The sequence below is a fragment of the Oncorhynchus keta genome, chromosome 24 (genome assembly GCF_023373465.1).
Source record: "Oncorhynchus keta strain PuntledgeMale-10-30-2019 chromosome 24, Oket_V2, whole genome shotgun sequence".
In the NCBI taxonomy this organism is placed as follows: domain Eukaryota; kingdom Metazoa; phylum Chordata; class Actinopteri; order Salmoniformes; family Salmonidae; genus Oncorhynchus; species Oncorhynchus keta.
The window spans coordinates 17,946,633-17,974,201 of record NC_068444.1 but is presented as its reverse complement, the minus strand read 5'-3'; the positions used below and the strand labels follow the sequence as shown (position 1 = coordinate 17,974,201).

The following is a 27,569-nucleotide window of genomic DNA, read 5'->3' as shown; positions in this document are numbered from 1 at the left end:
TGCTGTAGTAGAGACAGAGAGACATTAACCTGCTGAAGTAGAGAGAGAGACATTAACCTGCTGTAGTAGAGAGAGAAAGACATTAACCTGCTGTGGTAGAGAGAGAGAGAGAGAGAGAGAGAGAGAGAGAGAGAGAGACATTAACCTGCTGAAGTAGAGAGAGAGAGACATTAACCTGCTGTAGTAGAGAGAGAGACATTAACCTGCTGTGGTAGAGAGAGAGACATTAACCTGCTGTAGTAGAGAGAGAGAGAGAGACATTAACCTGCTGTGGTAGAGAGAGAGAGAGAGACATTAACCTGCTGTCGTAGAGAGACATTAACCTGCTGTGGTAGAGAGAGAGAGAGACATTAATCTGCTGTAGTAGAGAGAGAGAGAGAGACATTAACCTGCCGTAGTAGAGAGAGAGAGACATTAACCTGCTGTAGTAGAGAGACAGTAACCTGCTGTAGTAGAGAGACATTAACCTGCTGTAGTAGAGAGAGAGACATTAACCTGCTGTAGTAGAGAGAGAGAGACAACCTGCTGTAGTAGAGAGAGAGACATTAACCTGCTGTAGTAGAGAGAGAGACATTAACCTGCTGTAGTAGAGAGAGAGTGACAACCTGCTGTAGTAGAGAGAGACATTACCCTGCTGTAGTAGAGAGAGAGACATTAACCTGCTGTAGTAGAGAGAGAGACATTAACCTGCTGTAGTAGAGAGAGAGACATTAACCTGCTGTAGTAGAGAGAGAGAGACATTAACCTGCTGTGGTAGAGAGAGAGAGAGAGAGAGCCATTAACCTGCTGAAGTAGAGAGAGAGAGACATTAACCTGCTGTAGTAGAGAGAGAGACATTAACCTGCTGTAGTAGAGAGAGAGAGACATTAACCTGCTGTAGTAGAGAGAGAGAGACATTAACCTGCTGTAGTAGAGAGAGAGAGACATTAACCTGCTGTAGTAGAGAGAGAGACATTAACCTGCTGTAGTAGAGAGAGAGAGACATTAACCTGCTGTAGTAGAGAGAGACATTAACCTGCTGTAGTAGAGAGAGAGAGACATTAACCTGCTGTAGTAGAGAGAGAGAGACATTAACCAGCTGTTGTAGAGAGAGAGACATTAACCTGCTGTAGTAGGGAGAGAGACATTAACCTGCTGTAGTAGAGAGAGAGAGACATTAATCTGCTGTTGTAGAGAGAGAGAGACATTAACCAGCTGTTGTAGAGAGAGAGACATTAACCTGCTGTAGTAGAGAGAGAGACATTAACCTGCTGTAGTAGAGAGAGAGAGACATTAATCTGCTGTTGTAGAGAGAGAGAGACATTAACCTGCTGTAGTAGAGAGAGAGAGACAACCTGCTGTAGTAGAGAGAGAGAGACATTAACCTGCTGTAGTAGAGAGAGAGAGACACATTAACCTGCTGTAGTAGAGAGAGAGACATTAACCTGCTCTAGTAGAGAGAGAGAGAGGCATTAACCTGCTGTAGTAGAGAGAGAGAGAGACATTAACCTGCTGAAGTAGAGAGAGAGATATTAACCTGCTGTAGTAGAGAGAGAGACATTAACCTGCTGTAGTAGAGAGAGAGAGACATTAACCTGCTGAAGTAGAGAGAGAGAGACATTAACCTGCTGTAGTAGAGAGAGAGAGACATTAACCTGCTGTAGTAGAGAGAGAGAGACATTAACCTGCTGTAGTAGAGAGAGAGAGACATTAACCTGCTGAAGTAGAGAGAGAGAGACATTAACCTGCTGTAGTAGAGAGAGAGAGACATTAACCTGCTGAAGTAGAGAGAGAGACATTAACCTGCTGTAGTAGAGAGAGAGAGACATTAACCTGCTGTAGTAGAGAGAGAGTGACAACCTGCTGTAGTAGAGAGAGAGAGAGAGAGAGAGAGAGACATTAACCTGCTGAAGTAGAGAGAGAGAGACATTAACCTGCTGTAGTAGAGAGAGAGACATTAACCTGCTGTGGTAGAGAGACATTAACCTGCTGTAGTAGAGAGAGAGAGAGAGACATTAACCTGCTGTGGTAGAGAGAGAGAGAGAGACATTAACCTGCTGTCGTAGAGAGACATTAACCTGCTGTGGTAGAGAGAGAGAGAGAGACATTAATCTGCTGTAGTAGAGAGAGAGAGAGAGACATTAACCTGCCGTAGTAGAGAGAGAGAGACATTAACCTGCTGTAGTAGAGAGACATTAACCTGCTGTAGTAGAGAGACATTAACCTGCTGTAGTAGAGAGAGAGACATTAACCTGCTGTAGTAGAGAGAGAGACATTAACCTGCTGTAGTAGAGAGAGAGAGACAACCTGCTGTAGTAGAGAGAGAGACATTAACCTGCTGTAGTAGAGAGAGAGACATTAACCTGCTGTAGTAGAGAGAGAGTGACAACCTGCTGTAGTAGAGAGAGAGACATACCCTGCTGTAGTAGAGAGAGAGACATTAACCTGCTGTAGTAGAGAGAGAGAGACATTAACCTGCTGTAGTAGAGAGAGAGACATTAACCTGCTGTAGTAGAGAGAGAGAGACATTAACCTGCTGTGGTAGAGAGAGAGAGAGAGACATTAACCTGCTGAAGTAGAGAGAGAGAGACATTAACCTGCTGAAGTAGAGAGAGAGACATTAACCTGCTGTAGTAGAGAGAGAGACATTAACCTGCTGTAGTAGAGAGAGAGAGAGAGAGGGACATTAACCTGCTGTAGTAGAGAGAGAGACATTAACCTGCTGTAGTAGAGAGAGAGAGACATTAACCTGCTGTAGTAGAGAGAGAGAGAGGGACATTAACCTGCTGTAGTAGAGAGAGAGACATTAACCTGCTGTAGTAGAGAGAGAGAGACATTAACCTGCTGTAGTAGAGAGAGAGACATTAACCTGCTGTAGTAGAGAGAGAGACATTAACCTGCTGTGGTAGAGAGAGAGAGACATTAACCTGCTGTCGTAGAGAGAGAGAGACATTAATCTGCTGTAGTAGAGAGAGAGAGAGACATTAACCTGCTGTGGTAGAGAGAGAGAGAGAGACATTAACCTGCTGTAGTAGAGAGAGAGAGACATTAACCTGCTGTCGTAGAGAGACATTAACCTGCTGTGGTAGAGAGAGAGAGACATTAATCTGCTGTAGTAGATAGAGAGAGAGAGACATTAACCTGCTGTAGTAGAGAGAGAGACATTAACCTGCTGAAGTAGAGAGAGAGATATTAACCTGCTGTAGTAGAGAGAGAGACATTAACCTGCTGTAGTAGAGAGAGAGAGACATTAACCTGCTGTAGTAGAGAGAGAGAGACATTAACCTGCTGTGGTAGAGAGAGAGAGAGACATTAACCTGCTGTAGTAGAGAGAGAGAGACATTAACCTGCTGTAGTAGAGAGAGAGACATTAACCTGCTGTAGTAGAGAGAGAGAGACATTAACCTGCTGAAGTAGAGAGAGAGAGACATTAACCTGCTGTAGTAGAGAGAGAGAGACATTAACCTGCTGAAGTAGAGAGAGAGAGACATTAACCTGCTGTAGTAGAGAGAGAGAGACATTAACCTGCTGAAGTAGAGAGAGAGACATTAACCTGCTGTAGTAGAGAGAGAAAGACATTAACCTGCTGTGGTAGAGAGAGAGAGAGAGAGAGAGAGAGAGAGAGAGACATTAACCTGCTGAAGTAGAGAGAGAGAGACATTAACCTGCTGTAGTAGAGAGAGAGACATTAACCTGCTGTGGTAGAGAGAGAGACATTAACCTGCTGTAGTAGAGAGAGAGAGAGAGACATTAACCTGCTGTGGTAGAGAGAGAGAGAGAGACATTAACCTGCTGTCGTAGAGAGACATTAACCTGCTGTGGTAGAGAGAGAGAGAGACATTAATCTGCTGTAGTAGAGAGAGAGAGAGAGACATTAACCTGCCGTAGTAGAGAGAGAGAGACATTAACCTGCTGTAGTAGAGAGACATTAACCTGCTGTAGTAGAGAGACATTAACCTGCTGTAGTAGAGAGAGAGACATTAACCTGCTGTAGTAGTAGAGAGACAAACCTGCTGTAGTAGAGACATTAACCTGCTGTAGTAGAGAGAGAGACATTAACCTGCTGTAGTAGTAGAGAGAGACATTAACCTGCTGTAGTAGAGAGAGAGTGACAACCTGCTGTAGTAGAGAGAGAGACATACCCTGCTGTAGTAGAGAGAGAGACATTAACCTGCTGTAGAAGAGAGAGAGAGACATTAACCTGCTGTAGTAGAGAGAGAGACATTAACCTGCTGTAGTAGAGAGAGAGACATTAACCTGCTGTAGTAGAGAGAGAGAGAGACATTAACCTGCTGTAGTAGAGAGAGAGAGACATTAACCTGCTGTAGAAGAGAGAGAGACATTAACCTGCTGTAGTAGAGAGAGAGACATTAACCTGCTGTAGTAGAGAGAGAGAGAGAGAGAGAGAGACATTAACCTGCTGTAGTAGAGAGAGAGAGACATTAACCTGCTGTAGTAGAGAGAGAGACATTAACCTGCTGTAGTAGAGAGAGAGAGACATTAACCTGCTGTAGTAGAGAGAGAGAGACATTAACCTGCTGTAGTAGAGAGAGAGAGACATTAACCTGCTGTAGTAGAGAGAGAGACATTAACCTGCTGTAGTAGAGAGAGAGACATTAACCTGCTGTAGTAGAGAGAGAGAGACATTAACCTGCTGTAGTAGAGAGAGAGAGACATTAACCTGCTGTGGTAGAGAGAGAGAGACATTAACCTGCTGTAGTAGAGAGAGAGAGACATTAACCTGCTGTAGTAGAGAGAGACATTAACCTGCTGTAGTAGAGAGAGACATTAACCTGCTGTAGTAGAGAGAGAGAGACATTAACCTGCTGTAGTAGAGAGACATTAACCTGCTGTGGTAGAGAGAGAGAGACATTAACCTGCTGTAGTAGAGAGAGAGAGAGACACATTAACCTGCTGTAGTAGAGAGAGAGACATTAACCTGCTGTAGTAGAGAGAGAGACATTAACCTGCTGTAGTAGAGAGAGAGAGAGAGACATTAACCTGCTGTAGTAGAGAGAGAGAGACATTAACCTGCTGTAGTAGAGAGAGAGAGAGAGACATTAACCTGCTGTAGTAGAGAGAGAGACATTAACCTGCTGTAGTAGAGAGAGAGACATTAACCTGCTGTAGTAGAGAGAGAGACATTAACCTGCTGTAGTAGAGAGAGAGAGACATTAACCTGCTGTAGTAGAGAGAGAGAGACATTAACCTGCTGTAGTAGAGAGAGAGAGACATTAACCTGCTGTAGTAGAGAGAGAGAGACATTAACCTGCTGTAGTAGAGAGAGAGAGACATTAACCTGCTGTAGTAGAGAGAGAGACATTAACCTGCTGTAGTAGAGAGAGAGAGACATTAACCTGCTGTGGTAGAGAGAGAGAGAGAGAGAGAGAGAGAGACATTAACCTGCTGTAGAAGAGAGAGAGAGACATTAACCTGCTGTAGAAGAGAGAGAGACATTAACCTGCTGTAGAAGAGAGAGAGACATTAACCTGCTGTAGTAGAGAGAGAGACATTAACCTGCTGTAGAAGAGAGAGAGAGACATTAACCTGCTGTAGTAGAGAGACATTAACCTGCTGTAGTAGAGAGAGAGACATTAACCTGCTGTAGTAGAGAGAGAGAGACATTAACCTGCTGTGGTAGAGAGAGAGAGAGACATTAACCTGCTGTAGTAGAGAGAGAGACATTAACCTGCTGTAGTAGAGAGAGAGAGACATTAACCTGCTGTAGTAGAGAGAGAGACATTAACCTGCTGTAGTAGAGAGAGACATTAACCTGCTGTAGTAGAGTAGAGAGAGAGACATTAACCTGCTGTAGTAGAGAGAGAGACATTAACCTGCTGTAGAAGAGAGAGAGAGACATTAACCTGCTGTAGAAGAGAGAGAGAGACATTAACCTGCTGTAGTAGAGAGAGAGACATTAACCTGCTGTAGTAGAGAGAGAGAGACATTAACCTGCTGTAGTAGAGAGAGAGAGACATTAACCTGCTGTAGTAGAGAGAGAGACATTAACCTGCTGTAGTAGAGAGAGAGAGACATTAACCTGCTGTAGTAGAGAGAGAGACATTAACCTGCTGTAGTAGAGAGAGAGAGACATTAACCTGCTGTTAGAGTAGAGAGAGAGAGAGAGACATTAACCTGCTGTAGTAGAGAGAGAGAGAGACATTAACCTGCTGTAGTAGAGAGAGAGACATTAACCTGCTGTAGTAGAGAGAGAGACATTAACCTGCTGTAGTAGAGAGAGAGAGACATTAACCTGCTGTAGTAGAGAGAGAGAGACATTAACCTGCTGTAGTAGAGAGAGAGACATTAACCTGCTGTAGTAGAGAGAGAGACATTAACCTGCTGTAGTAGAGAGAGAGACATTAACCAGCTGTTGTAGAGAGAGAGACATTAACCTGCTGTAGTAGAGAGAGAGACATTAACCTGCTGTAGTAGAGAGAGAGAGACATTAACCTGCTGTTGTAGAGAGAGAGACATTAACCTGCTGTAGTAGAGAGAGAGACATTAACCTGCTGTGGTAGAGAGAGAGAGACATTAACCTGCTGTCGTAGAGAGAGAGAGACATTAATCTGCTGTAGTAGAGAGAGAGAGAGAGACATTAACCTGCTGTGGTAGAGAGAGAGAGACATTAACCTGCTGTAGTAGAGAGACATTAACCTGCTGTCGTAGAGAGACATTAACCTGCTGTAGTAGAGAGAGAGACATTAACCTGCTGTAGTAGAGAGAGAGAGACATTAACCTGCTGTAGTAGAGAGAGAGACATTAACCTGCTGTAGTAGAGAGAGAGACATTAACCTGCTGTAGTAGAGAGAGAGACATTAACCTGCTGTAGTAGAGAGAGAGAGACATTAACCTGCTGTAGTAGAGAGAGAGAGACATTAACCTGCTGTGGTAGAGAGAGAGAGAGACATTAACCTGCTGTAGTAGAGAGAGAGAGACATTAACCTGCTGTGGTAGAGAGAGAGAGACATTAACCTGCTGTAGTAGAGAGAGAGAGACATTAACCTGCTGTAGTAGAGAGAGAGAGACATTAACCTGCTGTAGTAGAGAGAGAGAGACATTAACCTGCTGAAGTAGAGAGAGAGAGACATTAACCTGCTGTAGTAGAGAGAGAGAGACATTAACCTGCTGAAGTAGAGAGAGAGACATTAACCTGCTGTAGTAGAGAGAGAAAGACATTAACCTGCTGTGGTAGAGAGAGAGAGAGAACCTGAGAGAGAGAGAGAGACATTAACCTGCTGTAGTAGAGAGAGAGAGACATTAACCTGCTGTAGTAGAGAGAGAGACATTAACCTGCTGTGGTAGAGAGAGAGACATTAACCTGCTGTAGTAGAGAGAGAGAGAGAGACATTAACCTGCTGTGGTAGAGAGAGAGAGAGAGAGAGACATTAACCTGCTGTCGTAGAGAGACATTAACCTGCTGTGGTAGAGAGAGAGAGAGACATTAATCTGCTGTAGTAGAGAGAGAGAGAGAGACATTAACCTGCCGTAGTAGAGAGAGAGAGACATTAACCTGCTGTAGTAGAGAGACATTAACCTGCTGTAGTAGAGAGACATTAACCTGCTGTAGTAGAGAGAGAGACATTAACCTGCTGTAGTAGAGAGAGAGAGACAACCTGCTGTAGTAGAGAGAGAGACATTAACCTGCTGTAGTAGAGAGAGAGACATTAACCTGCTGTAGTAGAGAGAGAGTGACAACCTGCTGTAGTAGAGAGAGAGACATACCCTGCTGTAGTAGAGAGAGAGACATTAACCTGCTGTAGTAGAGAGAGAGAGACATTAACCTGCTGTAGTAGAGAGAGAGACATTAACCTGCTGTAGTAGAGAGAGAGAGACATTAACCTGCTGTGGTAGAGAGAGAGAGAGAGACATTAACCTGCTGAAGTAGAGAGAGAGACATTAACCTGCTGAAGTAGAGAGAGAGACATTAACCTGCTGTAGTAGAGAGAGAGACATTAACCTGCTGTAGTAGAGAGAGAGAGAGAGAGAGAGAGAGACATTAACCTGCTGTAGTAGAGAGAGAGACATTAACCTGCTGTAGTAGAGAGAGAGAGACATTAACCTGCTGTAGTAGAGAGAGAGAGAGGGACATTAACCTGCTGTAGTAGAGAGAGAGACATTAACCTGCTGTAGTAGAGAGCTGTAGTAGAGAGAGAGAGAGAGAGACATTAACCTGCTGTAGTAGAGAGAGAGACATTAACCTGCTGTGGTAGAGAGAGAGAGACATTAACCTGCTGTCGTAGAGAGAGAGAGACATTAACCTGCTGTAGTAGAGAGAGAGAGACATTAACCTGCTGTAGTAGAGAGAGAGACATTAACCTGCTGTAGTAGAGAGAGAGAGAGAGACATTAACCTGCTGTGGTAGAGAGAGAGAGAGACATTAACCTGCTGTAGTAGAGAGAGAGAGACATTAACCTGCTGTCGTAGAGAGACATTAACCTGCTGTGGTAGAGAGAGAGAGACATTAATCTGCTGTAGTAGATAGAGAGAGAGAGACATTAACCTGCTGTAGTAGAGAGAGAGACATTAACCTGCTGTAGTAGAGAGAGAGAGACATTAACCTGCTGTGGTAGAGAGAGAGTGAGAGAGAGACATTAACCTGCTGTGGTAGAGAGAGAGAGACATTAATCTGCTGTAGTAGATAGAGAGAGAGAGACATTAACCTGCTGTAGTAGAGAGAGAGACATTAACCTGCTGAAGTAGAGAGAGAGATATTAACCTGCTGTAGTAGAGAGAGAGACATTAACCTGCTGTAGTAGAGAGAGAGAGACATTAACCTGCTGTAGTAGAGAGAGAGAGACATTAACCTGCTGTAGTAGAGAGAGAGAGACATTAACCTGCTGTAGTAGAGAGAGAGAGACATTAACCTGCTGTAGTAGAGAGAGAGAGACATTAACCTGCTGTAGTAGAGAGAGAGACATTAACCTGCTGTAGTAGAGAGAGAGAGACATTAACCTGCTGTGGTAGAGAGAGAGAGAGAGAGAGACATTAACCTGCTGAAGTAGAGAGAGAGAGACATTAACCTGCTGAAGTAGAGAGAGAGATATTAACCTGCTGTAGTAGAGAGAGAGACATTAACCTGCTGTAGTAGAGAGAGAGACATTAACCTGCTGTAGTAGAGAGAGAGAGACATTAACCTGCTGTAGTAGAGAGACATTAACCTGCTGTAGTAGAGAGAGAGACATTAACCTGCTGTAGTAGAGAGAGAGAGACATTAACCTGCTGTGGTAGAGACAGAGAGAGAGACATTAACCTGCTGTAGTAGAGAGAGAGAGACATTAACCTGCTGTGGTAGAGAGAGAGTGAGAGAGAGACATTAACCTGCTGTCGTAGAGAGACATTAACCTGCTGTGGTAGAGAGAGAGACATTAATCTGCTATAGTAGAGAGAGAGAGACATTAACCTGCTGTGGTAGAGAGAGAGAGAGAGAGAGAGAGAGAGAGAGAGAGAGACATTAACCTGCTGTAGTAGAGAGAGAGAGAGAGAGACATTAACCTGCTGTCGTAGAGAGAGAGACATTAACCTGCTGTGGTAGAGAGAGAGAGACATTAACCTGCTGTAGTAGAGAGAGAGAGACATTAACCTGCTGTAGTAGAGAGAGAGACATTAACCAGCTGTTGTAGAGAGAGAGACATTAACCTGCTGTAGTAGAGAGAGAGACATTAACCTGCTGTAGTAGAGAGAGAGAGACATTAATCTGCTGTTGTAGAGAGAGAGAGACATTAACCTGCTGTAGTAGAGAGAGAGACATTAACCAGCTGTTGTAGAGAGAGAGACATTAACCTGCTGTAGTAGAGAGAGAGACATTAACCTGCTGTAGTAGAGAGAGAGAGACATTAATCTGCTGTTGTAGAGAGAGAGAGACATTAACCTGCTGTAGTAGAGAGAGAGACATTAACCAGCTGTAGTAGAGAGAGAGACATTAACCTGCTGTAGTAGAGAGAGAGACATTAACCAGCTGTTGTAGAGAGAGAGACATTAACCTGCTGTAGTAGAGAGAGAGACATTAACCTGCTGTAGTAGAGAGAGAGAGACATTAATCTGCTGTTGTAGAGAGAGAGAGACATTAACCTGCTGTAGTAGAGAGAGAGACATTAACCTGCTGTAGTAGAGAGAGAGACATTAACCTGCTGTAGTAGAGAGAGAGAGACATTAACCTGCTGTTGTAGAGAGAGAGACATTAACCTGCTGTAGTAGAGAGAGAGAGACATTAACCTGCTGTAGAGAGAGAGAGAGACATTAACCTGCTGTAGTAGAGAGACATTCACCTGCTGTGGTAGAGAGAGAGACATTAACTGCTGTAGTAGATAGAGAGAGAGAGACATTAACCTGCTGTAGTAGAGAGAGAGACATTAACCTGCTGTAGTAGAGAGAGAGAGACATTAACCTGCTGTGGTAGAGAGAGAGAGAGAGAGACATTAACCTGCTGTCGTAGAGAGAGAGACATTAATCTGCTGTAGTAGAGAGAGAGAGAGAGACATTAACCTGCTGTGGTAGAGAGAGAGAGAGAGACATTAACCTGCTGTAGTAGAGAGAGAGAGAGAGAGACATTAACCTGCTGTCGTAGAGAGACATTAACCTGCTGTGGTAGAGAGAGAGACATTAACCTGCTGTAGTAGAGAGAGAGAGACATTAACCTGCTGTAGTAGAGAGAGAGACATTAACCTGCTGTAGTAGAGAGAGAGACATTAACCTGCTGTAGAAGAGAGAGAGACATTAATCTGCTGTTGTAGAGAGAGAGAGACATTAATCTGCTGTTGTAGAGAGAGAGAGACATTAACCTGCTGTAGTAGAGAGAGAGAGACATTAATCTGCTGTTGTAGAGAGAGAGAGACATTAACCTGCTGTAGTAGAGAGAGACATTAACCTGCTGTGGTAGAGAGAGAGAGACATTAACCTGCTGTAGTAGAGAGAGAGAGACATTAACCTGCTGTAGTAGAGAGAGAGAGACATTAACCTGCTGTGGTAGAGAGAGAGAGACATTAACCTGCTGTAGTAGAGAGACATTAACCTGCTGTAGTAGAGAGAGAGAGACATTAACCTGCTGTAGTAGATAGAGAGAGAGACATTAACCTGCTGTAGTAGAGAGAGAGACATTAACCTGCTGTAGTAGAGAGAGAGAGACATTAACCTGCTGTGGTAGAGAGAGAGAGAGAGACATTAACCTGCTGTAGTAGAGAGACATTAACCTGCTGTAGTAGAGAGAGAGAGAGACATTAACCTGCTGTAGTAGAGAGAGAGAGAGAGACATTAACCTGCTGTAGTAGAGAGAGAGACATTAACCTGCTGTAGTAGAGAGAGAGAGACATTAACCTGCTGTAGTAGAGAGACATTAACCTGCTGTGGTAGAGAGAGAGACATTAATCTGCTGTAGTAGAGAGAGAGAGAGAGAGACATTAACCTGCTGTGGTAGAGAGAGAGAGAGAGAGAGAGAGACATTAACCTGCTGTCGTAGAGAGACATTAACCTGCTGTGGTAGAGAGAGAGAGACATTAACCTGCTGTAGTAGAGAGAGAGAGACATTAACCTGCTGTAGTAGAGAGAGAGACATTAACCTGCTGTAGTAGAGAGAGAGAGACATTAACCTGCTGTAGTAGAGAGAGAGACATTAACCAGCTGTTGTAGAGAGAGAGAGAGACATTAACCTGCTGTCGTAGAGAGACATTAACCTGCTGTGGTAGAGAGAGAGACATTAATCTGCTGTAGTAGAGAGAGAGAGAGAGACATTAACCTGCTGTGGTAGAGAGAGAGAGAGAGAGAGAGAGAGACATTAACCTGCTGTCGTAGAGAGACATTAACCTGCTGTGGTAGAGAGAGAGAGACATTAACCTGCTGTAGTAGAGAGAGAGAGACATTAACCTGCTGTCGTAGAGAGACATTAACCTGCTGTGGTAGAGAGAGAGACATTAATCTGCTGTAGTAGAGAGAGAGAGAGAGAGAGAGAGACATTAACCTGCTGTGGGAGAGAGAGAGAGAGAGAGAGAGACATTAACCTGCTGTCGTAGAGAGACATTAACCTGCTGTGGTAGAGAGAGAGACATTAACCTGCTGTAGTAGAGAGAGAGACATTAACCTGCTGTAGTAGAGAGAGAGACATTAACCTGCTGTAGTAGAGAGAGAGAGACATTAACCTGCTGTAGTAGAGAGAGAGAGACATTAACCTGCTGTAGTAGAGAGAGAGACATTAACCTGCTGTAGAAGAGAGAGAGACATTAATCTGCTGTTGTAGAGAGAGAGAGACATTAATCTGCTGTTGTAGAGAGAGAGAGACATTAACCTGCTGTAGTAGAGAGAGAGAGACATTAATCTGCTGTTGTAGAGAGAGAGAGACATTAACCAGCTGTTGTAGAGAGAGAGACATTAACCTGCTGTAGTAGAGAGAGAGAGACATTAATCTGCTGTTGTAGAGAGAGAGAGACATTAACCTGCTGTCGTAGAGAGACATTAACCTGCTGTGGTAGAGAGAGAGACATTAACCTGCTGTAGTAGAGAGAGAGAGACATTAACCTGCTGTAGTAGAGAGAGAGAGACATTAACCTGCTGTAGTAGAGAGAGAGACATTAACCTGCTGTAGAAGAGAGAGAGACATTAATCTGCTGTTGTAGAGAGAGAGAGACATTAATCTGCTGTTGTAGAGAGAGAGAGACATTAACCTGCTGTAGTAGAGAGAGAGAGACATTAATCTGCTGTTGTAGAGAGAGAGAGACATTAACCAGCTGTTGTAGAGAGAGAGACATTAACCTGCTGTAGTAGAGAGAGAGAGACATTAATCTGCTGTTGTAGAGAGAGAGAGACATTAACCTGCTGTAGTAGAGAGAGAGAGACATTAACCTGCTGTGGTAGAGAGAGAGAGAGGGACATTAACCTGCTGTCGTAGAGAGACATTCACCTGCTGTGGTAGAGAGAGAGAGACATTAATCTGCTGTAGTAGATAGAGAGAGAGAGACATTAACCTGCTGTAGTAGAGAGAGAGACATTAACCTGCTGTAGTAGAGAGAGAGAGACATTAACCTGCTGTGGTAGAGAGAGAGAGAGGGACATTAACCTGCTGTCGTAGAGAGACATTCACCTGCTGTGGTAGAGAGAGAGAGACATTAATCTGCTGTAGTAGATAGAGAGAGAGAGACATTAACCTGCTGTAGTAGAGAGAGAGATATTAACCTGCTGTAGTAGAGAGAGAGAGACATTAACCTGCTGTCGTAGAGAGACATTAACCTGCTGTGGTAGAGAGAGAGACATTAATCTGCTGTAGTAGAGAGAGAGAGAGAGAGAGAGACATTAACCTGCTGTGGTAGAGAGAGAGAGAGAGAGAGAGAGAGAGAGAGAGAGACATTAACCTGCTGTCGTAGAGAGAGAGACATTAACCTGCTGTGGTAGAGAGAGAGAGACATTAGCCTGCTGTAGTAGAGAGAGACATTAACCTGCTGTGGTAGAGAGAGAGACATTAACCTGCTGTAGTAGAGAGAGAGAGACATTAACCTGCTGTGGTAGAGAGAGAGAGAGAGAGGGACATTAACCTGCTGTCGTAGAGAGACATTAACCTGCTGTGGTAGAGAGAGACATTAACCTGCTGTAGTAGATAGAGAGAGAGAGAGAGAGACATTAACCTGCTGTGGTAGAGAGAGAGAGAGAGAGAGAGAGACATTAACCTGCTGTCGTAGAGAGACATTAACCTGCTGTGGTAGAGAGAGACATTAACCTGCTGTAGTAGAGAGAGAGACATTAACCTGCTGTAGTAGAGAGACATTAACCTGCTGTGGTAGAGAGAGAGACATTAACCTGCTGTAGTAGAGAGAGAGAGAGAGAGAGAGAGAGAGACATTAACCTGCTGTAGTAGAGAGAGAGAGAGAGAGAGAGAGACATTAACCTGCTGTAGTAGAGAGAGACATTAACCTGCTGTAGTAGAGAGAGAGAGACATTAACCTGCTGTAGTAGAGAGAGAGACATTAACCTGCTGTTGTGAGAGAGAGAGAACCTGACATTAGTACCTGCTGTAGTAGAGAGAGAGAGACATTAACCTGCTGTAGTAGAGAGAGAGACATTAACCTGCTGTAGTAGAGAGAGAGACATTAACCAGCTGTTGTAGAGAGAGACACATTAACCTGCTGTAGTAGAGAGAGAGACATTAACCTGCTGTAGTAGAGAGAGAGACATTAACCTGCTGTAGTAGAGAGAGACATTAATCTGCTGTTGTAGAGAGAGAGACATTAACCAGCTGTTGTAGAGAGAGAGACATTAACCTGCTGTAGTAGAGAGAGAGACATTAACCTGCTGTAGTAGAGAGAGAGAGACATTAACCTGCTGTAGTAGAGAGAGAGAGACAACCTGCTGTAGTAGAGAGAGAGACATTAACCTGCTGTAGTAGAGAGAGAGACATTAACATTAACCTGCTGTAGTAGAGAGAGACATTAACCTGCTGTAGTAGAGAGAGAGACATTAACCTGCTGTTGTAGAGAGAGAGACATTAACCTGTGTGTAGTAGAGAGAGAGAGACATTAACCTGCTGTAGTAGAGAAAGAGAGACAACCTGCTGTAGTAGAGACATTAACCTGCTGTAGTAGAGGGAGATAGACATTAACCTGCTGTAGTAGAGAGAGAGACATTAACCTGCTGTAGTAGAGAGAGAGAGACATTAACCTGCTGTAGTAGAGAGAGAGAGAGAGAGACATTAACCTGCTGTAGTAGAGAGAGAGAGACATTAACCTGCTGTAGTAGAGAGAGAGACATTAACCTGCTGTAGTAGAGAGAGAGAGACATTAACCTGCTGTAGTAGAGAGAGAGAGACATTAACCTGCTGTAGTAGAGAGAGACATTAACCTGCTGTAGTAGAGAGAGAGACATTAACCTGCTGTAGTAGAGAGAGAGACATTAACCTGCTGTAGTAGAGAGAGAGAGACATTAACCTGCTGTAGTAGAGAGAGAGAACCTGCTGTAGTAGAGAGACATTAACCTGCTGTAGTAGAGAGAGAGAGACATTAACCTGCTGTAGTAGAGAGAGAGAGACATTAACCTGCTGTAGTAGAGAGAGAGACATTAACCTGCTGTAGTAGAGAGAGAGAGACATTAACCTGCTGTAGTAGAGAGAGACATTAACCTGCTGTAGTAGAGAGAGAGAGATTAACCTGCTGTAGTAGAGAGAGAGAGACATTAACCTGCTGTAGTAGAGAGAGAGAGACATTAACCTGCTGTAGTAGAGAGAGAGAGAGAGAGACATTAACCTGCTGTAGTAGAGAGAGAGAGAGAGACATTAACCTGCTGTAGTAGAGAGAGAGAGACATTAACCTGCTGTAGTAGAGAGACATTAACCTGCTGTAGTAGAGAGAGAGAGACATTAACCTGCTGTAGTAGAGAGAGAGACATTAACCTGCTGTAGTAGAGAGAGAGAGACATTAACCTGCTGTAGTAGAGAGAGAGAGAGACATTAACCTGCTGTGGTAGAGAGAGAGAGACATTAACCTGCTGTAGTAGAGAGAGAGATTAACCTGCTGTAGTAGAGAGAGAGAGACATTAACCTGCTGTAGTAGAGAGAGACATTAACCTGCTGTAGTGAGAGAGAGACATTAACCTGCTGTCGTAGAGAGAGAGAGAGACAACCTGCTGTAGTAGAGAGAGAGAGACATTAACCTGCTGTAGAAGAGAGAGAGAGACATTAATCTGCTGTTGTAGAGAGAGAGAGACATTAACCTGCTGTAGTAGAGAGAGAGAGACATTAACCTGCTGTAGTAGAGAGAGAGACATTAACCAGCTGTTGTAGAGAGAGAGACATTAACCAGCTGTTGTAGAGAGAGAGACATTAACCTGCTGTAGTAGAGAGAGAGAGACATTAACCAGCTGTTGTAGAGAGAGAGACATTAACCTGCTGTAGTAGAGAGAGAGACATTAACCTGCTGTAGTAGAGAGAGAGACATTAACCAGCTGTTGTAGAGAGAGAGACATTAACCTGCTGTAGTAGAGAGAGAGAGACATTAACCAGCTGTTGTAGAGAGAGAGAGACATTAACCTGCTGTAGTAGAGAGAGAGAGACATTAACCTGCTGTAGTAGAGAGAGAGAGAGACATTAACCAGCTGTTGTAGACAGAGAGACATTAACCAGCTGTTGTAGAGAGAGAGACATTAACCTGCTGTAGTAGAGAGAGAGAGACATTAACCAGCTGTTGTAGAGAGAGACATTAACCAGCTGTTGTAGAGAGAGAGACATTAACCTGCTGTAGTAAAGAGAGAGAGACATTAACCAGCTGTTGTAGAGAGAGACATTAACCTGCTGTAGTAGAGAGAGAGACATTAACCTGCTGTAGTAGAGAGAGAGAGACATTAACCTGCTGTAGTAGAGAGAGAGACATTAACCTGCTGTAGTAGAGAGAGACATTAACCTGCTGTAGTAGAGAGAGAGAGACAACCTGCTGTAGTAGAGAGAGAGAGACATTAACCTGCTGTAGTAGAGAGAGAGACATTAACCTCCTGTGGTAGAGAGAGAGAGACATTAACCTGCTGTTGTAGAGAGAGAGACATTAACCTGCTGTAGTAGAGAGAGAGAGACATTAACCAGCTGTTGTAGAGAGAGAGAGACATTAACCTGCTGTAGTAGAGAGAGAGAGACAACCTGCTGTAGTAGAGAGAGAGAGACATTAACCTGCTGTAGTAGAGAGAGAGACATTAACCTGCTGTAGTAGAGAGAGAGACATTAACCTGCTGTAGTAGAGAGAGACATTAACCTGCTGTAGTAGAGAGAGAGAGACATTAACCAGCTGTTGTAGAGAGAGAGACATTAACCTGCTGTAGTAGAGAGAGAGACATTAACCTGCTGTAGTAGAGAGAGAGAGAGACATTAACCTGCTGTAGTAGAGAGAGATACATTAACCTGCTGTAGTAGAGAGAGAGAGACATTAACCTGCTGTAGTAGAGAGAGAGACATTAACCTGCTGTAGTAGAGAGAGAGAGACATTAATCTGCTGTTGTAGAGAGAGAGAGACATTAACCAGCTGTTGTAGAGAGAGAGACATTAACCTGCTGTAGTAGAGAGAGAGACATTAACCTGCTGTAGTAGAGAGAGACATTAACCTGCTGTAGTAGAGAGACAGACATTAACCTGCTGTTGTAGAGAGAGAGACATTAACCTGCTGTAGTAGAGAGAGAGAGACATTAACCTGCTGTAGTAGAGAGAGAGACATTAACCTGCTGTAGTAGAGAGAGAGAGACAACCTGCTGTAGTAGAGAGAGAGAGACATTAATCTGCTGTAGTAGAGAGAGAGAGACATTAACCTGCTGTAGTAGGGAGAGAGAGACAACCTGCTGTAGTAGAGAGAGAGAGACATTAACCTGCTGTAGTGGAGAGAGAGACATTAACCTGCTGTAGTAGAGAGAGAGACATTAACCTGCTGTAGTAGAGAGAGAGGCATTAACCTGCTGTTGTAGAGAGAGAGAGACAAACCTGCTGTAGTAGAGAGAGAGAGACATTAACCTGCTGTAGTGGAGAGAGAGACATTAACCTGCTGTAGTAGAGAGAGAGAGACATTAACCTGCTGTAGTAGAGAGAGAGAGACAACCTGCTGTAGTAGAGAGAGAGACATTAACCTGCTCTAGTAGAGAGAGAGAGAGGCATTAACCTGCTGTAGTAGAGAGAGAGAGACAACCTGCTGTAGTAGAGAGAGAGAGACACATTAACCTGCTGTAGTAGAGAGAGAGACATTAACCTGCTGTAGTAGAGAGAGAGAGACAACCTGCTGTAGTAGAGAGAGAGAGACAACCTGCTGTAGTAGAGAGAGAGACATTAACCTGCTGTAGTAGAGAGAGAGAGACAACCTGCTGTAGTAGAGAGAGAGAGAGACATTAACCTGCTGTAGTAGAGAGAGATACATTAACCTGCTGTAGTAGAGAGAGAGAGACATTAATCTGCTGTTGTAGAGAGAGAGAGACATTAACCTGCTGTAGTAGAGAGAGAGAGACAACCTGCTGTAGTAGAGAGAGAGAGACAACCTGCTGTAGTAGAGAGAGAGACATTAACCTGCTGTAGTAGAGAGAGAGACATTAACCTGCTGTAGTGGAGAGAGAGACATTAACCTGCTGTAGTAGAGAGAGAGAGACATTAACCTGCTGTAGTAGAGAGAGAGAGCATTAACCTGCTGTTGTAGAGAGAGAGAGACAACCTGCTGTAGTAGAGAGAGAGAGACATTAACCTGCTGTAGTGGAGAGAGAGACATTAACCTGCTGTAGTAGAGAGAGAGACATTAACCTGCTGTAGTAGAGAGAGAGAGACAACCTGCTGTAGTAGAGAGAGAGACATTAACCTGCTGTCTTGGAGAGAGAGACATTAACCTGCTGTTGTAGAGAGAGAGACAAACCTGCTGTAGTAGAGAGAGAGAGACATTAACCTGCTGTAGTGGAGAGAGAGACATTAACCTGCTGTAGTGGAGAGAGAGAGACAACCTGCTGTAGTAGAGAGAGAGAGACATTAACCTGCTGTAGTAGAGAGAGAGACATTAACCTGCTGTAGTAGAGAGAGAGAGACAACCTGCTGTAGTAGAGAGAGAGAGACATTAACCTGCTGTAGTGGAGAGAGAGACATTAACCTGCTGTAGTAGAGAGAGAGACATTAACCTGCTGTAGTAGAGAGAGAGAGACATTAACCTGCTGTTGTAGAGAGAGAGACATTAACCTGCTGTAGTAGAGAGAGAGACATTAACCTGCTGTAGTAGAGAAAGAGAGACAACCTGCTGTAGTAGAGAGAGAGACATTAACCTGCTGTAGTAGAGAGAGAGACATTAACCTGCTGTAGTAGAGAGAGAGACAACCTGCTGTAGTAGAGAGAGAGACATTAACCTGCTGTAGTAGAGAGAGAGACATTAACCTGCTGTAGTAGAGAGAGAGACATTAACCTGCTGTAGTAGAGAGAGAGAGACAACCTGCTGTAGTAGAGAGAGAGAGATTAATCTGCTGTAGTAGAGAGAGAGACATTAACCTGCTGTAGTAGAGAGAGAGACATTAACCTGCTGTTGTAGAGAGAGAGAGACAACCTGCTGTAGTAGAGAGAGAGAGACATTAATCTGCTGTAGTAGAGAGAGAGAGACAACCTGCTGTAGTAGAGAGAGAGAGATTAACCTGCTGTAGTAGAGAGAGAGACATTAACCTGCTGTAGTAGAGAGAGAGACATTAACCTGCTGTAGTAGAGAGAGAGAGAGACAACCTGCTGTAGTAGAGAGAGAGAGACATTAATCTGCTGTAGTAGAGAGAGAGACATTAACCTGCTGTAGTAGAGAGAGAGACATTAACCTGCTGTTGTAGAGAGAGAGAGACAACCTGCTGTAGTAGAGAGAGAGAGACATTAACCTGCTGTAGTAGAGAGAGAGACATTAACCTGCTGTTGTAGAGAGAGAGAGACAACCTGCTGTAGTAGAGAGAGAGAGACATTAACCTGCTGTAGTGGAGAGAGAGACATTAACCTGCTGTAGTAGAGAGAGAGAGACAACCTGCTGAAGTAGAGAGAGAGAGACATTAACCTGCTGTAGTGGAGAGAGAGACATTAACCTGCTGTAGTAGAGAGAGAGAGACATTAACCTGCTGTAGTGGAGAGAGAGACATTAACCTGCTGTAGTAGAGAAAGAGAGACAACCTGCTGTAGTAGAGAGAGAGACATTAACCTGCTGTAGTAGAGAGAGAGAGACACATTAACCTGCTGTAGTAGAGAGAGAGACATTAACCTGCTCTAGTAGAGAGAGAGAGAGGCATTAACCTGCTGTAGTAGAGAGAGAGACATTAACCTGCTGAAGTAGAGAGAGAGATATTAACCTGCTGTAGTAGAGAGAGAGACATTAACCTGCTGTAGTAGAGAGAGAGAGACATTAACCTGCTGAAGTAGAGAGAGAGAGACATTAACCTGCTGTAGTAGAGAGAGACATTAACCTGCTGTAGTAGAGAGAGAGAGACATTAACCTGCTGTAGTAGAGAGAGAGACATTAACCTGCTGTAGTAGAGAGAGAGACATTAACCTGCTGAAGTAGAGAGAGAGAGACATTAACCTGCTGTAGTAGAGAGAGAGACATTAACCTGCTGTAGTAGAGAGAGAGACATTAACCAGCTGTTGTAGAGAGAGAGACATTAACCTGCTGTAGTAGAGAGAGAGACATTAACCTGCTGTAGTAGAGAGAGAGAGACATTAACCTGCTGTAGTAGAGAGAGAGAGACAACCTGCTGTAGTAGAGAGAGAGAGACATTAACCTGCTGTAGTAGAGAGAGAGACATTAACCTGCTGTAGTAGAGAAAGAGAGACAACCTGCTGTAGTAGAGAGAGAGAGACATTAACCTGCTGTAGTAGAGAGAGAGACATTAACCTGCTGTAGTAGAGAGAGAGAGACATTAATCTGCTGTAGTAGAGAGAGAGAGACATTAATCTGCTGTTGTAGAGAGAGAGAGACATTAACCTGCTGTAGTAGAGAGAGAGAGACAACCTGCTGTAGTAGAGAGAGAGAGACATTAACCTGCTGTAGTAGAGAGAGAGACATTAACCTGCTGTAGTAGAGAGAGACATTAACCTGCTGTAGTAGAGAGAGAGACATTAACCTGCTGTTGTAGAGAGAGAGACATTAACCTGCTGTAGTAGAGAGAGAGAGACATTAACCAGCTGTAGTAGAGAGAGAGACATTAACCTGCTGTAGTAGAGAGAGAGACACAACCTGCTGTAGTAGAGAGAGAGAGACATTAATCTGCTGTAGTAGAGAGAGAGAGACAACCTGCTGTAGTAGAGAGAGAGAGACATTAACCTGCTGTAGTGGAGAGAGATATTAACCTGCTGTAGTAGAGAGAGAGAGACATTAACCTGCTGTAGTAGAGAGAGAGACATTAACCTGCTGTAGTAGAGAGAGACAACCTGCTGTAGTAGAGAGAGAGAGACATTAACCTGCTGTAGTAGAGAGAGAGACATTAACCTGCTGTAGTAGAGAGAGAGAGAGACATTAACCGGCTGTAGTAGAGAGAGATACATTAACCTGCTGTAGTAGAGAGAGAGAGACATTAATCTGCTGTTGTAGAGAGAGAGAGAGACAACCTGCTGTGGTAGAGAGAGAGAGAGAGAGAGAGACATTAACCTGCTGAAGTAGAGAGAGAGAGACATTAACCTGCTGTAGTAGAGAGAGAGAGACATTAACCTGCTGAAGTAGAGAGAGAGAGATATTAACCTGCTGTAGTAGAGAGAGAGACATTAACCTGCTGTAGTAGAGAGAGAGACATTAACCTGCTGTAGTAGAGAGAGAGACATTAACCTGCTGTAGTAGAGAGAGAGACATTAACCTGCTGTGGTAGAGAGAGAGAGAGACATTAACCTGCTGTCGTAGAGAGACATTATCCTGCTGTGGTAGAGAGAGAGAGACATTTATCTGCTGTAGTAGAGAGAGAGAGAGAGAGACATTAACCTGCTGTGGTAGAGAGAGAGAGAGAGACATTAACTTGCTGTAGTAGAGAGAGAGAGACATTAACCTGCTGTCGTAGAGAGACATTAACCTGCTGTGGTAGAGAGAGAGAGACATTAATCTGCTGTAGTAGAGAGAGAGACATTAACCTGCTGTAGTAGAGAGAGAGAGACATTAACCTGCTGTGGTAGAGAGAGAGACATTAACCTGCTGTGGTAGAGAGAGAGAGACATTAACCTGCTGTAGTAGAGAGAGAGACATTAACCTGCTGTAGTAGAGAGAGAGAGACATTAACCTGCTGTGGTAGAGAGAGAGTGAGAGAGAGACATTAACCTGCTGTCGTAGAGAGAGAGAGAGACAACCTGCTGTAGTAGAGAGAGAGAGACATTAACCTGCTGTGGTAGAGAGAGAGACATTAATCTGCTGTAGTAGAGAGAGAGAGAGACATTAACCTGCTGTGGTAGAGAGAGAGAGAGAGAGAGAGACATTAACCTGCTGTCGTAGAGAGACATTAACCTCCTGTGGTAGAGAGAGAGAGACATTAACCTGCTGTTGTAGAGAGAGAGACATTAACCTGCTGTAGTAGAGAGAGAGAGACATTAATCTGCTGTTGTAGAGAGAGAGAGACATTAACCTGCTGTTGTAGAGAGAGAGAGACATTAACCAGCTGTTGTAGAGAGAGAGACATTAACCTGCTGTAGTAGAGAGAGAGAGACATTAATCTGCTGTTGTAGAGAGAGAGAGACATTAACCTGCTGTAGTAGAGAGAGAGAGACATTAACCTGCTGTAGTAGAGAGAGAGAGACATTAATCTGCTGTTGTAGAGAGAGAGAGACATTAACCTGCTGTAGTAGAGAGAGAGAGACATTAACCTGCTGTAGTAGAGAGAGAGAGACATTAACCAGCTGTTGTAGAGAGAGAGACATTAACCAGCTGTTGTAGACAGAGAGACATTAACCTGCTGTAGTAGAGAGAGAGAGACATTAACCAGCTGTTGTAGAGAGAGAGACATTAACCTGCTGTAGTAGAGAGAGAGACATTAACCTGCTGTAGTAGAGAGAGAGAGACATTAACCAGCTGTTGTAGAGAGAGAGACATTAACCTGCTGTAGTAGAGAGAGAGAGACATTAACCAGCTGTTGTAGAGAGAGAGACATTAACCTGCTGTAGTAGAGAGAGAGAGACATTAACCTGCTGTAGTAGAGAGAGAGAGACATTAACCAGCTGTTGTAGAGAGAGAGACATTAACCAGCTGTTGTAGAGAGAGAGACATTAACCTGCTGTAGTAGAGAGAGAGAGACATTAACCAGCTGTTGTAGAGAGAGAGACATTAACCAGCTGTTGTAGAGAGAGAGACATTAACCTGCTGTAGTAGAGAGAGAGAGACATTAACCAGCTGTTGTAGAGAGAGAGACATTAACCTGCTGTAGTAGAGAGAGAGACATTAACCTGCTGTAGTAGAGAGAGAGAGACATTAACCTGCTGTAGTAGAGAGAGAGACATTAACCTGCTGTAGTAGAGAGAGAGACATTAACCTGCTGTAGTAGAGAGAGAGAGACAACCTGCTGTAGTAGAGAGAGAGAGACATTAACCTGCTGTAGTAGAGAGAGAGAGACATTAACCTCCTGTGGTAGAGAGAGAGAGACATTAACCTGCTGTAGTAGAGAGAGAGACATTAACCTGCTGTAGTAGAGAGAGAGACATTAACCTGCTGTAGTAGAGAGAGAGACATTAACCTGCTGTAGTAGAGAGAGAGACATTAACCAGCTGTTGTAGAGAGAGAGACATTAACCTGCTGTAGTAGAGAGAGAGACATTAACCTGCTGTAGTAGAGAGAGAGACATTAACCTGCTGTAGTAGAGAGAGAGAGAGACATTAACCTGCTGTAGTAGAGAGAGATACATTAACCTGCTGTAGTAGAGAGAGAGAGACATTAATCTGCTGTTGTAGAGAGAGAGAGACATTAACCTGCTGTAGTAGAGAGAGAGAGACATTAATCTGCTGTTGTAGAGAGAGAGAGACATTAACCAGCTGTTGTAGAGAGAGAGACATTAACCTGCTGTAGTAGAGAGAGAGACATTAACCTGCTGTAGTAGAGAGAGACATTAACCTGCTGTAGTAGAGAGAGAGACATTAACCTGCTGTTGTAGAGAGAGAGACATTAACCTGCTGTAGTAGAGAGAGAGAGACATTAACCTGCTGTAGTAGAGAGAGAGACATTAACCTGCTGTAGTAGAGAGAGAGAGACAACCTGCTGTAGTAGAGAGAGAGAGACATTAATCTGCTGTAGTAGAGAGAGAGAGACATTAACCTGCTGTAGTAGAGAGAGAGAGACAACCTGCTGTAGTAGAGAGAGAGAGACATTAACCTGCTGTAGTGGAGAGAGAGACATTAACCTGCTGTAGTAGAGAGAGAGACATTAACCTGCTGTAGTAGAGAGAGAGACATTAACCTGCTGTTGTAGAGAGAGAGACATTAACCTGCTGTAGTAGAGAGAGAGAGACATTAACCTGCTGTAGTAGAGAAAGAGAGACAACCTGCTGTAGTAGAGAGAGAGAGACATTAACCTGCTGTAGTAGAGAGAGAGACATTAACCTGCTGTAGTAGAGAGAGAGAGACGACCTGCTGTAGTAGAGAGAGAGAGACATTAACCTGCTGTAGTAGAGAGAGAGACATTAACCTGCTGTAGTAGAGAGAGAGACATTAACCTGCTGTAGTAGAGAGAGAGAGACAACCTGCTGTAGTAGAGAGAGAGAGACATTAATCTGCTGTAGTAGAGAGAGAGACATTAACCTGCTGTAGTAGAGAGAGAGACATTAACCTGCTGTTGTAGAGAGAGAGAGACAACCTGCTGTAGTAGAGAGAGAGAGACATTAATCTGCTGTAGTAGAGAGAGAGAGACAACCTGCTGTAGTAGAGAGAGAGAGACATTAACCTGCTGTAGTAGAGAGAGAGACATTAACCTGCTGTAGTAGAGAGAGAGACATTAACCTGCTGTAGTAGAGAGAGAGAGACAACCTGCTGTAGTAGAGAGAGAGACATTAACCTGCTGTAGTAGAGAGAGAGAGACAACCTGCTGTAGTAGAGAGAGAGACATTAACCTGCTGTAGTAGAGAGAGAGACATTAACCTGCTGTAGTAGAGAGAGAGACATTAACCTGCTGTAGTAGAGAGAGAGACATTAACCTGCTGTAGTAGAGAGAGAGAGACAATCTGCTGTAGTAGAGAGAGAGACATTAACCTGCTGTAGTAGAGAGAGAGACATTAACCTGCTGTTGTAGAGAGAGAGAGACAACCTGCTGTAGTAGAGAGAGAGAGACATTAACCTGCTGTAGTAGAGAGAGAGACATTAACCTGCTGTTGTAGAGAGAGAGACAACCTGCTGTAGTAGAGAGAGAGAGAGACATTAACCTGCTGTAGTGGAGAGAGAGACATTAACCTGCTGTAGTAGAGAGAGAGAGACAACCTGCTGAGAGAGAGACATTAACCTGCTGTAGTAGAGAGAGAGACATTAACCTGCTGTTGTAGAGAGAGAGACATTAACCTGCTGTAGTAGAGAGAGAGACATTAACCTGCTGTAGTAGAGAGAGAGACATTAACCTGCTGTAGTAGAGAGAGAGAGACAACCTGCTGTAGTAGAGAGAGAGGAGACATTAATCTGCTGTAGTAGAGAGAGAAACATTATCCTGCTGTAGTAGAGAGAGAGAGACAACCTGCTGTAGTAGAGAGAGAGAGACATTAACCTGCTGTAGTGGAGAGAGAGACATTAACCTGCTGTAGTAGAGAGACATTAACCTGCTGTAGTAGAGAGAGAGACATTAACCTGCTGTTGTAGAGAGAGAGACATTAACCTGCTGTAGTAGAGAGAGAGAGAGAGAGAGATTAACCTGCTGTAGTAGAGAGAGAGACATTAACCTGCTGTAGTAGAGAGAGAGACATTAACCTGCTGTAGTAGAGAGAGAGACATTAACCTGCTGTAGTAGAGAGAGAGAGACAACCTGCTGTAGTAGAGAGAGACATTAACCTGCTGTAGTAGAGAGAGAGACATTAACCTGCTGTAGTAGAGAGAGAGACATTAACCTGCTGTAGTAGAGAGAGAGAGACAAACCTGCTGTAGTAGAGAGAGAGAGACATTAATCTGCTGTAGTAGAGAGAGAGACATTAACCTGCTGTAGTAGAGAGAGAGACATTAACCTGCTGTTGTAGAGAGAGAGAGACAACCTGCTGTAGTAGAGAGAGAGAGACATTAATCTGCTGTAGTAGAGAGAGAGAGACAACCTGCTGTAGTAGAGAGAGAGACATTAACCTGCTGTAGTAGAGAGAGAGACATTAACCTGCTGTAGTAGAGAGAGAGACATTAACCTGCTGTAGTAGAGAGAGAGACATTAACCTGCTGTAGTAGAGAGAGAGAGACAACCTGCTGTAGTAGAGAGAGAGACATTAACCTGCTGTAGTAGAGAGAGAGACATTAACCTGCTGTAGTAGAGAGAGAGACATTAACCTGCTGTAGTAGAGAGAGAGACATTAACCTGCTGTAGTAGAGAGAGAGAGACAATCTGCTGTAGTAGAGAGAGAGACATTAACCTGCTGTAGTAGAGAGAGAGACATTAACCTGCTGTTGTAGAGAGAGAGAGACAACCTGCTGTAGTAGAGAGAGAGAGACATTAACCTGCTGTAGTAGAGAGAGAGACATTAACCTGCTGTTGTAGAGAGAGAGAGACAACCTGCTGTAGTAGAGAGAGAGAGACATTAACCTGCTGTAGTGGAGAGAGAGACATTAACCTGCTGTAGTAGAGAGAGAGAGACAAACCTGCTGAAGTAGAGAGAGAGAGATTAACCTGCTGTAGTGGAGAGAGAGACATTAACCTGCTGTAGTAGAGAGAGAGAGACATTAACCTGCTGTAGTGGAGAGAGAGACATTAACCTGCTGTAGTAGAGAAAGAGAGACAACCTGCTGTAGTAGAGAGAGAGACATTAACCTGCTGTAGTAGAGAGAGAGAGACATTAACCTGCTGTAGTAGAGAGAGAGACATTAACCTGCTCTAGTAGAGAGAGAGAGAGGCATTAACCTGCTGTAGTAGAGAGAGAGACATTAACCTGCTGAAGTAGAGAGAGAGATATTAACCTGCTGTAGTAGAGAGAGAGAGACATTAACCTGCTGTAGTAGAGAGAGAGAGACATTAACCTGCTGTAAGTAGAGAGAGAGAGACATTAACCTGCTGTAGTAGAGAGAGACATTAACCTGCTGTAGTAGAGAGAGAGAGAGAGAGAGAGACATTAACCTGCTGTAGTAGAGAGAGAGAGACATTAACCTGCTGTAGTAGAGAGAGAGACATTAACCTGCTGAAGTAGAGAGAGAGAGACATTAACCTGCTGTAGTAGAGAGAGAGAGACATTAACCTGCTGTAGTAGAGAGAGAGAGACATTAACCTGCTGTAGTAGAGAGAGAGACATTAACCTGCTGTAGTAGAGAGAGAGAGACATTAATCTGCTGTAGTAGAGAGAGACATTAACCTGCTGTAGTAGAGAGAGAGAGAAATTAACCTGCTGAAGTAGAGAGAGAGAGACATTAACCTGCTGTAGTAGAGAGAGAGACATTAACCTGCTGTAGTAGAGAGAGAGACATTAACCTGCTGTAGTAGCGAGAGAGACATTAACCTGCTGTAGTAGAGAGAGAGAGACAACCTGCTGTAGTAGAGAGAGAGACATTAATCTGCTGTAGTAGAGAGAGAGAGACATTAACCTGCTGTAGTAGAGAGAGAGAGACAAACCTGCTGTAGTGGAGAGAGAGAGACATTAACCTGCTGTAGTGGAGAGAGAGACATTAACCTGCTGTAGTAGAGAGAGAGACATTAACCTGCTGTAGTAGAGAGAGAGACATTAACCTGCTGTAGTAGAGAGAGAGAGACATTTACCTGCTGTAGTAGAGAGAGAGAGACATTAACCTGCTGTAGTAGAGAAAGAGAGACAACCTGCTGTAGTAGAGAGAGAGACATTAACCTGCTGTAGTAGAGAGAGAGAGATTAACCTGCTGTAGTAGAGAGAGAGATACAACCTGCTGTAGTAGAGAGAGAGAGACACATTAACCTGCTGTAGTAGAGAGAGAGACATTAACCTGCTGTAGTAGAGAGAGAGAGACATTAACCTGCTGTAGTAGAGAGAGAGACATTAACCTGCTGTAGTAGAGAGAGAGA

The 27,569-nt window shown here is 43.8% G+C and overlaps 1 protein-coding gene and 1 long non-coding RNA gene across 2 annotated transcripts in view; one reads left to right on the top strand and one right to left on the bottom strand.

The window, feature by feature from the left end:
• LOC118377710 (inactive heparanase-2-like) overlaps positions 1-27,569 on the top strand; it is a 235,695-nt gene that overhangs the window by 108,177 nt on the left and 99,949 nt on the right. The gene's annotated exons all lie outside the window — the stretch shown is intronic.
• On the bottom strand, positions 1,663-9,101 carry LOC127911401 (uncharacterized). Its single transcript, XR_008078266.1, has 5 exons — positions 8,419-9,101; positions 4,747-4,826; positions 3,385-3,964; positions 2,315-3,234; positions 1,663-1,782 (listed from the first exon to the last, which is right to left on the bottom strand). It is a non-coding gene; the product is annotated as an uncharacterized LOC127911401 (long non-coding RNA).